Source organism: Argiope bruennichi, chromosome 1 (genome assembly GCF_947563725.1).
Source record: "Argiope bruennichi chromosome 1, qqArgBrue1.1, whole genome shotgun sequence".
In the NCBI taxonomy this organism is placed as follows: Eukaryota; Metazoa; Arthropoda; class Arachnida; order Araneae; family Araneidae; genus Argiope; species Argiope bruennichi.
In genome coordinates this window covers 38,951,019-38,963,781 of record NC_079151.1, presented here as the reverse complement: position 1 = coordinate 38,963,781, position 12,763 = coordinate 38,951,019, and the positions used below count along the sequence as shown (strand labels likewise).

Sequence of the window (12,763 nt, the reverse complement as noted above, 5' to 3'; positions counted from 1 at the left end):
TAGAATAAAGTCATTAATCACCATTATGAGCCAAAATATAAAGCGGGCTTTAAAGATCCAGCTTTGGAAATATCTTCAAGTTTCATATATTTAAAAAAAATTGTAAACGCAGTTTCTAGGTTTTATGGAGGAAACACTCAAATCCATACATTTATACACAAACATTTTTAAAATTTTTGCGAATTCAATTCGATTGTAGATACAGTTACCATGAATCATAAATTTTTAAAACAGCTTTTTTAAACTACTGAAGAGAAAGAACTTATTTTTTTTCTGAAAAAATTGAGAATCAAAAATTATATTATAAAAGCGCTTAGCAAATGACATAAATAATCAGAGTAAATAAGATTATTAATCCCATTGATAATATATTTTAATTTTTAGTGAATGCTTAGGAATTATATGGATTTTATAGCTGCAGCTTTATTTAATTATCGTATTGTTTTCAACCTCCTCAGAGTTTTAGATTTTTGTTTTGAACCCAGTTTTCTGACAAAAGTATTTTCATTTTAATCTACACTTATACAAAGCTCAGTGTGTGTGTGTGTGTGTGTGTGTATTGGCGCTCTACAGGCCAGACCGTTTAACCTACAGCTACCAAATTAGGTACATGTGTACCTTGGAGGTCGGGAAAGTGCAGCTAGGGTCCCTTTTCTTGAATTTTTAATTAGAAATTTAATTATTAATTAAAAACTAACTTTCCCGCCTAAATCTTTTCATTTTCCCCAGCGCCAAATGAGTAAGGCTTCAGTTTTTTGTTTTTTTTCCCACACTAATGAATCTAGGGTTAACATTTTTCGGCCGATTATTTCAGACGATTCTGTTTATTTTCTTAATGTTTGATGCATTTAAAATTAAACATTGTCAATTAATCCATGTTTCAGATTCATTCTGAAGTACTTTTGAATAAAATAAAACAGAATAAAGGAAATTAAAAATGTCTAATCTGCATAGCGTTACCCCAACTGGCGTAAAAAATTCAGGCATACGCATTGTGTTCTGATTGTTGACAAATATTTTCTACGGATTCGAATTTAATTTAAATTATTTTTAAGTTAGTTATGTGCTTCTGTAATTAAATTGTATTTATGTTAGTTATATATTTTTTGTATATGCTTATGGTTTTAAGTATATCGTTTTTTAAGTAGTTTATTTTAACCTGTTTTCGACCGATCATTCTAAACGATTCTGTTTATTTTCTTAGTATTTGATGCATTTAAAATTACACATTGTTAATGAATCGATCTGCTCATGATGAATCTGAGAAAATTTTGTTGACAAATTCTTGAGATATTACATAAATTAAGATATATATTCTTTAGTGTCCATAAAGTTGAAACGTTCAGTGACTTTGTTTTCAGTAATCATATTATAAAAAAAAAAGTTTTGTTTCAGTAAAGAATATTATTATATTAATTGCAGATTAATGCTTTACACTTTAATTTAAATCATAGAATCCACGGGAGCTAACAGAAAATTAGAGAGATGCATATTACGTTATGACCGAAGGCCTTTATAATATTATGAGTGAATTATATGGCCAACAAAATTTGAAGTTTGAAAATATTTTGATGGTGAAGCTATTAAAGTAAGAATTGCATAAACTATTTAATTATTAAAATTTTAACGAACATTAAGATTGGCGAACCGGCTGGTCGCCAAAGGCGGCTAGTGTTTAATATGTTTTATAACTCATCCTTATTTGAAATTTATAATCTTTTTTACAGAAATCCAATATCAAATAGCGTGTTTCATATTAAATAAAAATTTAATTTAAAATTTTAATAACTGATAGTTAAATTTTGTCAAGTTTTAAAAACTGCTTTGCTACTGTGAATGCACAAATATACAAATGTTTGTCAAGTAGGCAAATGAAGAAGTGAGAATAATTTGTTGCCATGTACCATTCTTATAAATAGGAGATAAATTAAGTTAGATAAGTGTTTAAGAAGAATTTTTCTACCAGATATTTAGTTTATATCTAAAGAAACTCAGAAATATAGCTGATAAAAAGAGTGAAAATAATTTAAGGGCGTCAGTATTTGTTTAATAAGAAGTGATAATATATTGTCTAATAAGAAGTGATGATGTCACTACTTAATTTTGGATAATTTTAAAATAATTTCTTAAAAGATAATGGGTGAACAAATAGCTGGAATGGATAATTGAAAATCCGTGTTTATTATAAACATTATTTGATATAAATGACTATCGTATTCATCTTTAACCTTAAGCCTCCCCCAAAAGTGATAAGATGTATAATTATACTTATGTGAGTGCTTAGGAAGTTCCAAAATAGTTATAAGCTGGTTATAATTAATAAAAATTAATGTGGGATATTTGTTATATATGGTTTTGGCTGTTATAATAATCATTATCTCACAAAAGGTGAAAATGCTTCCTTTAGAATGGCGATTCAGACGACATGAAAATGCAAAGGGAAATAAAAACAAAATATAAAATAATAATAATAATAATCTAAATAATGGTAAAGGTTTAATAAAAGTAAAGTAAAAAGATTATAAAGTAAAAAAAGTGATATTAACCTTTGATCCATACTCCTATTTTATAATTAATGCGAACTGCAAAGAAAAATGCCACAGCATGACATTAAAATAAATAGGTATTTTCTTTATTTTAAATATTTCAAAGGCAAATTCAAGAGCATATATGGAGATAAAAGTACCGAGAAATTAGCTGTGTTATTCTTACAATTTCTGCTAACGGTACATTTTTATTTTTTTTAAAAAGCTAGAAATTTCGATTAAGTTATTCTTTTGATATGTTATCCTTTTAAATGGTTAGTTTTTAATAGTTTTATGACCAACCAACCAATAAGAAAAATATTATTTAAACAGGAGAAGAGTGCTTTACTCCATATATATGTCAGCATCTCGAAGTCCAAAAAGTAAGATTCATCAAAAGTACTGCGAAACGTTTGGGGAATTAAATTCGAAAATAATAGTATTGTTCAAATGCCCGAGTTCTCTTATGAATTAAGATTTGAAACAACCCTTGTGGAAAGGAAGCGCAAAATGCCATGCAAAAATAAAGCATAAGTAACAACCAGCATATAGATGTTTTAATAGCTGAAGCGTTTTCTTTAATATATTTAAATTTTTGTTGCGTTCTGTTTTTTTGTCATTTATTTTTTAATAACAAACGATATTTTAGTTTTAGAAGCTTAGTGTTTTGCGATAGGCTATTATGAACAAAGAAAATTAGTAAATATTTAAAAATTTGAATAATATTTTGCTATGAATATATATCGAACTATTTGTGTTTCTTTCATAAGATATGCGACGATTAGAAACAAACTTCCATTGTGAAGTACTTTCGTATATATATTTGTATACCTTGGAGGAACGCTATTCGATGTTATAGACCGATTTTAATAAATTAAATTTTATTGCACATAAAAACCTGAGAAATTAATAATGCTACAATAATAAAAAAAAAATCAGAAAAAAGCTTTGAATTTTTTGAAAAATGATAAAAAGGAGTTCGATTTTTGTCATATTTTACGAACTTTTCAACCTCAGCAGAAGATATCAATCAATTTTATTAATCTTTTTCCTAGTTTCATTTTTCATCATTTTTCAACTTTTCTGTGGTATAGTGACATGAAAAAAAATTGCAATTTTTAAAAAACTATTTTTGCTCTATCTTACTACGCGCATGACCAATATTATCAGGCAGCAACATTTATAAAACCGAAAAAAAGTAGATTTTAAAAATTGTTCCGTTTTAGAAAGAACATCAAAATATGGCCAAAAAAAGAGCGTGGTCAACAGATAATGCTTTACCATCACCATAATAGCTCTCATTTCGAAGTAGTTAATCTTATCTTGTGGAATTTTATCCCTTTTTCTAGAAATAAGGATCTGAAAGCCTACAGACTACTGAGAAGGAATGCTGATAGCCCATCGTAGAACATACAAAATATTCTATGTGGGCTTTAGACATTGCGAACTCATGACCTTCATGTCATTCAGTGAATACCGTTTCCCTCCAGAAAATCAACAAACTCGACTCTATGGCCTTTAGCTAGCTTATATAGTAAGAAAATCATTCGTAACATCCCTCAATTTTCGCATAAGATTCAAAAACATCGTAGAAATAAAGCTGTCCTGCTATAGCATCCAGACCAAAGGCATGCAGCGTTTAGTCAACACCAAATATGACACTTTCCAATACAAGGATTACACTTCCATTGAAATGATTGCTTTCTGTTATGTTGGAGGAATGAAAATGTCTATGAAACTTTTTTTCCTGATAAACCATCACTCTGTGTACCGAAACAAGACTGGTCTGTGAAGAAGATTTGGATTTTACTGCACAAAAGTAGATTCGTTTCTCCTTAAAAGTTAGGGGTATTCTGTAATGCCGTTGTGGAGTACAGCTGGTAAATGGGTGGAAAAGCGTTTCTTCGATGAAAGTCTATATATAATTGGTACAAAAATTATGATAATAGATGTAAAATAGATATCTAGAGGCGCTCATTTATCTTATTTCTGCAATTATGCATTTAATGTCGTATTATCTTTAGTATGACACATCCAGCTTGGAGTTGGTTCCATAACCTGGATGTCACTGCTTGAAATATTTGTCTATTGAATAACATCTACTTACAATGATCATCTTAAAACTAAAGATGTTTTCTATGTCAATCTTTCATCTCAGCAATTTCGAGAATTTATTTTATCAACTTGGTTAAATAGGAGAAAATACTTCATGATTCTGAAAATATCTATTGGCATGTGTGAGTTTTCGATCGCATTTGCACAAGAGAAAATTGTTTACTTCTCATTATATTATGTTATTGTAGACTGTTTCATGTTATTGGGCGTGTCAATAAAATACGCAAATATTATTCAAGATATCACATGCTTTATGCTAGTAATTTTAATTTTGGTCATCAGTATTTTTGATTCACCAAAAATGATATTTATGAATTGCCACTTTGTAATTTCAAATTATTAAAATATAGCATTGGATAATTTAATAATTGGTATAATCATTTTCAAAGAACAAAAATAAGCAAGTAATAATGCTATCAAATCAAGCTCATCCATTTTCTTGATATTATTGCGTGTCTCGTCGATCCTATCTAAAGAATTTCCTTTAAATAAGTATTAAGAACATTTTGAGTTAATTCTAGATTAATTATTATGCACAGGAGGATTTTGTATTTTGTAGGCCTAGGCATTACATAATGAGGTATTTCCTTAAATACAATGGTCATTTTAGTTTCACATTTCAACTCATTTTTAGGATTTGTCTTAGGATAATATTTTTTATTTTATTAATTTTCTGAATATGGATTTGTTTTTATTTATATGCTATGATTCTATACAGCTCGATATGGACGGTTGTATATTGAAATTTGAAAATTGACGGTTGAAATTGTAGATGCAGATATTCATTTTTATAAATATGGTAAAAACTAAGGGAACATAAAGAAACTGGGAACTATAAATTATTTTTGATGAAATGTTAGCATTTCTCAATGCTTTTAATTACAGAATTTATATTTTTTATAAGCCTTTTTATTCGGCAATTAAGAACTGCGGATTAATAAATCTGCTTGCACCCCATCTCAACCTAGCAGTCTTAAGTAGCTGCCAAGTCAATCTGAAGTTGTTTTTTATTGATATTTGTTGGAGTTCGTTCTGAAAAATCTTTGGAATGATACCTTATGAAAATTATTATATAACTTGGATGAAACCTAATTGATAAGGTTTAATTAAAACATCTTTTCATAAATGTAAGCCAAAGAAATATTAATGCATGAGTTAATAATGTATGTAATCCAAAAATAACCTTCAGTGAATGCTACACAATCAAACGCCCACGATTAAAGCCCACGCTTGATGATCTTATTTTTTAAGTCAGGTAAAAGTAATGAATATAATTTTCATCTTATTCCTTATTCATGTCAAATATGTTTAGTTTCATGCGATATTTTCGCTACCGGTCAATAAGTTTTAAACTTTTGACACTGGCGATATGAGAATATTTTGTCACGAAACTGATAGCTATATAATATCTGGAATATCCTCACCTTCTCAGACAAATCGATCGTGGAAATATAAACTAAACCTTGCAGAAAGGCTACAAAGGATCCATGTCCTGCGACGTACTGATTGATTTTAAAATAAAATGATGCTTGGTTAATATTTACCTGGGAATACAAATTGCAAAGTTCGACGATCTTTTCCAGAAATTTCGCATATGAATTTTTCTTAATTTATTTCATTTTCTTGCCGCTGTACATTGCATGTCAATTCAATGATGATTCAAGCCAATGATTTAACGCGCTAGCACATAATGATCCAAATTGTTTTTCACGGAAATTAGAGTATTTTTTTTATCTGATATGGATATTTCTTTAACAACGCATTAACTGTTGTCAAAGACTCAAAAGAAAGAATAAAACAAACATTACAAAAAAATTGAAATCTGCTATCGCAAATTTCAAGTGATCAAGTGAGAGCATTATTTTTTTTAAAGTCACGTGGAATCAATTCCCCCCCAACCCCCCCAAATAATATTCACACATGACTCATATTTCGCAATCATCTACATATAGAAAAGCAATGTTTTTTGACCATCTCAAAATCAGTAGAGTTCTAAAAATTTTTCTAGCAAGAAATTTTTTCGTGAAAAACCAATTTAAACCGGTTTGAAACAATCACATGACTATCAGATTACGTATGCATCAATATTCAAAAAAATTATGGGTTTTTTTTCCCCCTTTCTTATTTCTTACAAAATTGTTCGAGATCCTAAAACTTTCTCGAGGCCGGAATTTTAATTTTGCGAAAATCTGATTTAAATGGATTTGGAATCGTCATGTGCCTATTATATTGCACAATCTTAATTTTTTAGAAAAAACGCTGCTTGTATTTTAAATCCTTCGATCTCCAAAACTTTTTTTTTTTGTCACTAGCAAAATTGAAATTGAAAATGAAAAGTAAATAAATATATATATACCATATATATTTCGGTATCACTCTTCACTCTTTCGCGTTGATTCCCGTTTTCTTTGTGCTTCTTGGGTCAATAACTTCTTACGACCCTTGCTCTTTATTTTCTGTCTACATATTTTGAGGCTTCATAAACCCCAAACCAAAACATCATGTTCTCACATGATAAATCCAATTAAAATTTAAAAAGAAACAAGCTTTAGTGTCTTTTTCTAATAAAGGTATCACATTAAATTATTACATAACGAAAATTATTGCGGGAGTTGCAAGTTGATATTATAATATTATTTGTTATTCTATCTGTTATTTATCTTCTAATACAAGAATTTCCAAATTAGGAAAAATTGCAATTTACTTTTCAAAAACAAATCTATGATGATCCACTTTATCCTCGGGACATTTAAGTTTTTCAGAGATGTGCAACACACAATACTTCCCGAAGGGGTTTTTTATAGACCAGAAAAGAACCTTCATGAAAAATAAAAACACTGATTATTAAATATAAAAAAAAATATTGTATTAAATAAATGTTTTGTAATTCTTTGTCATGTGAATAATCTTTTCGAACTTCATGAGCACAAACTGAATTAAAAACGGGGGGGGGGAGGGGTAATGGTCGAGATTTAAGGTACTGGATGAAGACATAACCTTAAGCGAAGCCGCAAATTAGAGTAACAGGCGACTTGACGGAGATACTATATAAAATACCAGCTGTAAAGACAGTTGCATTGTCTTGTTATTTTTTTTGTCATTCGATACGAGTCGCTTGTTAGAGTATTGCACTAATATTCTTTTTGTCGTGCTGCTGGCATGAAGCTTATTGAAGTGTTTATGCCCACTCTAGGTATTTGTAAATAGTTCTTTAATATTAATAGTATTATGAATTTCATAATTGCATTCTAAGCATAATACATCGCACAATTTACAAAAAAGATGTCAACTTAAAAGCATTATTCAGTTAATAAAAAAAAGAAAAAGAAAAAAAAATTATACTTTCAGGTGAATATCAAAGAAAAATAATTTTTTCATCAACGTGTTTTCATTGGTTTATGAAATGAAATGAAAAATTGTGAATGGAAAATTTGATGAAACGATATTATTTCTTAAACTCCATTACAGCAATAAAGAATATTGTTACAAATTGTTTAAAATTAATTTAGAAAAATTATTTAAATTAAAAAATTTTAAGGGAATAAAACTTGTACAGAAAATTGCAGATAATTTTAAAATTATACCACATTAAGAAATACATAAATATCGGCCAGAACTTTTTTTTTGCAGTAAACAAAAAGTCTAGTTAATTAAAAGTGGGAAAAAAGGAAAAATGTGTTTCGAAACGCGATGGACCAGGTTTGGCTGTTTTTTATGGCAATATATTACATTTGGTGGTATATTGCGCTTGTTTTGCTACATTTTTGAAAACTTACTGAAGTTTATTTTTATTTCTAATGTTAAACCAGAAGTCGCATGACTATAATGACTTTACATTTATTGATATTACTACTAAAAGTTTCACCTAGGTAAGAAATAATTCAAGAATATTGACTTATTCTACATCAATAAATTCAATATGATAATTTATTTGCTAAGATTCATTTTATACTTTTAAATAATGGCCAAATTGCATTTTTGAATTTCAAGCTGCTAATATTATTTTTCAACTTGGATGAAAACAATATTGATATATTAAATTCATGAGGAATTAGAAGCTGACAAGGCCATAAGAAAAATTCTATTTGTTCGGAAATCTGATTTTATAAAAACTGGATCTAAAGATGAACACAGTATTACCCCTCCCCCCCCCCCAATCTTCAAAGTAATAATATCAAGATTTATTTTTATTTCATAAATAGCATAATCAATAACAAGTAATTTTAATAAATATAGTTATTAAAAATCATTCAAGCAATTTATAAAAAGCATTTTCAGCAAATAAGTAAGCAGTTAATATATAAACAGCATATAGTTCTTAAAATCCTTTCGGGACGGGAGGCCTGTATCCTAGAAGCAAGCACGGGACGGAGCATCCGCGAAAGGAATCATCCCACAGGACGGGAGTTTTGCATCGCTAAGCCTAACTTGACACACACACACACACACACACACACACACACACACACACACACACACACACACACACACACACACACACACACACACACACACACACACACACACACACACACACACACACACACACACACACACACACACACACACACAAATATGAAAATTAAGTCCTTACTTTACCACTTTTGCTAATTTTTTAGATTATTAATTCAGTCATAATAAGAATACATTCTTCCTCTGACAAATAACATTTTCTTACCATAATAAACCGAAAATAAGGCTTCCCGTAATAAAAAGCGAAGTGCGCGAAATGTATCCGAACGCTACGCAAAATTCAAAAAGAACTGACGGTAAAACCCAAAAAGACTAGTTACAATTACACAATAACAACAACAACAAAAGAAAAAAAAAGAATTCGGTTACCAGAATCGCGACTGATTCTATCAGGTAGAAAGTTACGCAGTCCAGCTCTGTTTATTTACATTACTTTTAACCTCCTCCCCGCAACCGCTGATGAGTAAAATAACAAAATCTGGCTGAATATGAGCAAACTGAAGATCAGGATATAAAAACTATATTTATTTCAAAAGTAATGGACACAGAGAGCCTTCTAGTGATGTTTAAAAATTGCTCCAGTTTAAAATGCACATATGCATCACCGTCCCATGTGTTCGACTTCCAGAAAAGTATGAGTTGTACACCGCGCTGCGAGAGACGTTCGTAGGTGATGCATATATGACACGGCCATCGAGAAAGGGTTAAAATACGATCCTAATATATCACTTCAAAATAAAGAGTCATTCGAATGACATCACGTAAAATATGTCTGATAAGGAGAACAACAGATATTGAAATAATATTAAACTACCAAAACTGCCAGCGTTCTGGCCTAGGGGCAGCGTGTCTTCCCCGTGATCTGGCAGTCCCAAGTTCGAGTCCTGGTTCGGGTATAGTTTTTTTTTACCTTGTGATCTATCTGTGAGGTGTGTGAAAGACCCCCACCCCTCCCCTGTAAAAAGTGGTTGTGCAAACGGGTGTGTGAGTGTCATCTTCTTGTGAGCTAGAAGTCAGACTTCTGCCCTCGGGTGCCCAAGCGGGGCCTCCGAGAAGAGTGCTTTATCTTTTAAATAAACTTGTTCTGCACTCTACGTTCTCGGAGGTCCCGGATCTGGGGCTTTTACCCTCAGAAACTGCTACATCAACTCTGCTTAAAATCGCTGACTTTGTCAGTGGGCTTGTCTATGGTAATTGCCTTGAGTAACAACAGCAACTACCAAAACACAAAAATAAAAACAATTTTTAATTTTGACCTCGAATCAAATGAAATAACTTTGTATCATGATCGATATTGGAACATTACATTTGTAAGGAATTCAAATAGCCCCAATGAAAGTTTTTTTCTAATCACCAGCAAATTAGAATTAAAACATTCGAATTGGTCAAGTTTCATTGGAATAGCCTATAGCAATAATTGTGTTCTTCTTTAAAATAAACTCAATTTCAGCATAGGTTGTTCGGAAATTAATCACCTATAGATCTACAATACCATTTTCTTAAGGGCCGAATTTCTTCAAAACAAAATTGTGGAATTCTCTCAGTTGTGCATCCAAAGTTCAAACAATTAAACGTGTGACGGGGGGAAAAGGGTAAGTCGATACTTTCCTCAGCAGAACGCCACCTGTTCTCCGCCATTCCACCCCCACCAAACAGTCAATAAAGTCTTCCTCCTTATCCCGAGCATCCCTCAGTCTCTGGTCAGAACAGCCCCCGAGAGCACGCGAAACTTTCCCCTCGGCATTTCACTTCAGTGCTTGTTGCGTGGATCTGGAAACGTTCGGTGGAAACTTTTCTCAGCAAATAAAAGTCCTTGAAAAATATTTTTGAGCGGCTAAAGATAAATTGTTCTGTGAAGTGTTTCATAAATCCCTTTGCTATAGAGTAATCTTTTTGTTTGCAGAAAGTTTTTTTCAGAAAAAAGTTAGAAAGTAAGTATATTTGATGGTTTAATGATTTAGATACAAATCAACTTGGCTAATTCAAATACTTATAATTCGAATCCGTCGACAATTATTTTTCCTGATCTCTTTAACTTCCTATTAACGCAATGGTAAAATGTTGCTAATAATTCCAATTAATTTTGGTTTAATTCAATCAAGACTAAGAAGTGAATTTTTTTATAATGATTTTCTTTAGTATTTTGTGTCTGAAGGGATCACAAGGAACTTGAATAATTTTTCAAAACTCTTAATTCATCAGAAGAATTTACAATTGTGCGCTGAATTCATATCGCATTTTTTTCACTTTAAAGTTTTTGTACTCATCAGATAAGAACTGGATTGTTCTTTTTGAAGTTTAATTGTACAACTATTATACATGAAAAGTTGCATAATTTTTTTTATTAAATTTATTGAAATTATGAAAATTAAATATAATTGTTAATTTATTTAAATTACCCACGCTTTATTTATGAATTACGTTTTATTTACTAAAATTATTAAATAATAAAAATAAATAATTGTGACCATTTTTTTTTATTTAACTCTTTGTACTTGGAAAAGTAATTCGATGCAAAATTATTCACCGAATACAATGACTTTTTTATTGTTCCGAAAGATAAATGTATATATATTTGTTTCAAGTTGAATTGCCCCGAAAAGTTAATTTACTTCTTTTTATCATTCTGTAGGTTTTTTTAACAATAAAAAAATTGAAAAATAAATGGAACGTCAAAATGATGCACTGTTTTGAATGGTAACCATGAGTCAAGGCTCGAGTGCAAAGCGTTAAAAGTTGTCGTATTCTGCTGTTGTTATACATGGTTGTCTTATATATAGAATTTTTGAAAAAAATTAAAATTTCTTTGTGGTCCCGTCAATTTATAACTAGAAAAGTTCTATTGCATATTCCTTTGATACAGTTTTGCCTTTTAATGTATTTTTTTCATGAAGATTTTTCTTTATTGCTGATTTTGTTAGTATATCATACAATTTCTTTATTATCATATTTTCCTGATGCAGTATTCAATGACTTATTTTTATTGATGCATTCGTCCATAGAAATTATTTGCTATTCATATCAGGGCTTTTTAAATTATAGATCTTGCTGTAAGTAGAATCATTTACAGGAATTTCAGAGATGATTAAAATACAGTCAAAAGTATTCATTCTTCACCGTACTCTACAAACTAACATTCAACAAGCCAAATTGTTGAATTGATTCAAAATATTATTAAAACTTGACAAGTATACTAAATTTTGTGTGATCCATCATTAATCTATTGATGTATCAAATTGTTATATAATGATCAGCTTTGTTTTCCATTGATATGTCTTAGTTCTTTCATGAATCATTTTTTAAAGTCGAAATGAATTCTTGCAAAGGAGTTTAAGAAGTCCTGTAATAGGATATTTCTGATAAAAATTATGAAAATTGACTGATTATCATTTTAAATAGATATTTCTTCAAAATGTTTTGCCTGAGTGTAATATATATAGTATATAAAACAATTTCAAAATTACATATTTGATATACAGCTAATTTTAAAGTTTTTAAATTTGATGAGGTTTAATTATTACATAATTGCATTGTCTATCTTGAATTTCTGTTTGAACTGTGTAAATGCGAATCGGAAAACTTGCAGTTTAAATATATTTAAAAAGATGGAACAGCCATGAGATTTAAATTAAAGTTTCAGAAATTAACTC

The 12,763-nt window shown here is 29.9% G+C and overlaps 1 protein-coding gene across 2 annotated transcripts in view; it reads left to right on the top strand.

The window, feature by feature from the left end:
• Positions 1-12,763, top strand: part of LOC129965706 (ligand-gated ion channel 4-like) — a 113,987-nt gene that overhangs the window by 7,969 nt on the left and 93,255 nt on the right. The window contains exon 1 of one of the 2 annotated variants that reach the window (XM_056079820.1): positions 10,832-11,044. The exons of the other annotated variant lie outside the window; for it this stretch is intronic. The gene's annotated coding sequence lies outside the window, so the exon portion shown is untranslated. Of the gene's footprint in view, positions 1-10,831; positions 11,045-12,763 lie in introns of those variants that run through there. 2 annotated transcript variants of the gene reach the window in all.